Source organism: Dama dama, chromosome 18, assembly GCF_033118175.1.
Source record: "Dama dama isolate Ldn47 chromosome 18, ASM3311817v1, whole genome shotgun sequence".
In the NCBI taxonomy this organism is placed as follows: Eukaryota; Metazoa; Chordata; class Mammalia; order Artiodactyla; family Cervidae; genus Dama; species Dama dama.
Genome location: NC_083698.1, coordinates 86,122,384 through 86,124,392, shown reverse-complemented (window position 1 = coordinate 86,124,392; position 2,009 = coordinate 86,122,384). Strand labels below are relative to the sequence as shown.

At 47.1% G+C, this 2,009-nt stretch overlaps 1 pseudogene; it reads left to right on the top strand.

The window, feature by feature from the left end:
* The first annotated feature begins 326 nt into the window (after positions 1 to 326).
* Positions 327 to 1,761, top strand: LOC133072870 (endogenous retrovirus group PABLB member 1 Env polyprotein-like; annotated as a pseudogene).
* Positions 1,762 to 2,009: the final 248 nt, after the last annotated feature.

Genomic DNA, 2,009 nt, shown 5'->3' with positions numbered 1-2,009 from the left:
TAAGTTTGTACAAGAAAGGGTGCCGTTCCCCCTTGGGGAACAGATTCATGAGTTTACACTTGGTGACCAAGTATGGGTCAAAGACTAAAAACATGATTTGCTAGCCCTTTGGTGAAAGGGCCCTTATGTTATTCTAACTACCCCTACTGCAGTTAAAGTTGCAGGCATTGCCCCTTGGATCCATCACACCAGAGCGAAGAAGGCATACAACACTGACCTGGAAGACGCTGAGTGGACCACCCAGAAGGACCCCACCGACCCACGGGGAACCAAGATCATTCTGAAGAGGAAGAAGAGAAGGAGATCCCGGACAAGCCCTCTACAGGATGGAGCTGGGTAAACGACTCCTGCTGCTTGGCCTCAACGCAATTCTGAACCTGACCAGTGTTCCTGCACAGGACAACGTCTTCATCTCGTGGGCACATTCTTACGCGAACTTCCACAACTCCTCCAACTGTTGGGTATGTGGGGCCATGCCCCTGTCAGTAATGGACGGACTCCCCTGGTGGGTATCGCCACTCCGTTATGGGGACTTTATACCACTGTGTTCCTTCTTAGAGCAACAGAAAGGAACTTTTCTCTCTCTCACCAACCATAACCTTTCTTTGCTCTCCTGGTGTAAGAAGAAGCCATCAATGGGCCAGGGACATAGGGTTACATTTAACATGAATACCAGCCTTATGGAGATAACAAAGGCTTATACCTCATATATGAAAATTAAAGAGGAAAAGGGCTCCCTTAACAAAAGGGGGATAGGCCTCCCGGTACCTTGAGCAATACTACCAGGTCTGGGATGAATATTTCTGGATGACTCCTGAAAAAGGACAGTTGATTACCCCTGCTACTATTTGCTGGGAACAAAAAGAACAGAAAGTTGGATTTGGAGACCACCCCCTTGACCCAAAAGAATTAAAATATATGGGTTATTTGCCCCCTGAACAATGTAAACAAATCTTGGAAGTTACCTATCACCCCAATCAGTCTGTTCAGTGGCCCGGTTCCGACTGGAACTATAATCCTGGAATCCACCGGGTAGCCCCCAATGGGACCCAGTGGCTCTGTGGGCTTAACTTATGGCCATGGTTACCAGTTGGCTGGGTGGGGCGTTGCACATTAGGATTTGCTTTCGCCCATGGCAGAATTAAGCCTGGCCTACACCAGCCTCCAGTAAACCTGCCTTATCTGCATGCAAGATGGACACAATCTGTGTTCCAATGGTATGACTATCTTGCTGCCTTGTTTATACCCTCTGTAGGGGCAACGGATATCATGGTTAAGGTAGAGACCTTAACTAATTTCACTAAACAGGCCCTCTTGGACAGTACAAAAGCCATTCAAGCTTTGAACAAAGAACAAATTCAGATGAGGAAGGCAGTAATTCAAAATAGGATGGCATTAGACATACTCACAGCAGCCCAAGGAGGGACTTGCGCCGTAATTAAAGTCGAATGTTGTGTGTACATCCCTGACCTGTCTGGAAATGTATCTACTGCCTTGAAGGATATGCAAAATCAAGTGAAAGCCATGTCTAATGAAAATATTCCCTTTTGGACTTCAGTTCTCTCCTGGGTAAAGGGAGACTGGTGGAAAACCATTGTAACTGTTGTTATAGTAATCTTAATCATACTGCTCTGTGGGCCCTGCTTCCTACAATGTCTTGTGAATTTTGTAACCCAGAGGTTGATAGCATTATCTCATGTGGGTGACAGGAGGGCTAAGGTACAATATATCTCAATGAGTGATGCTCGTTATGGAAACTAAGAGCATCAAGAGGGGGGAATAAAGAAGGAATTCATAGGGCCTGGACTCCATCTCAGGCCTGTCCGTGCTGGCCGTGCTCGGCTGCCTCTCCAGTGGACTCTGAACTCTCTGCTTAGTGCCTGTGAGGACGACAATGGAAGGATAAGACCCCCTCCAGACAGAGGAATCTTGAAGATCACATCCAGGCTACTCATTGCCTAAGAGGAAGCATACCGTAATCACCCCTGTCTCCGGACAGGTCATAATCT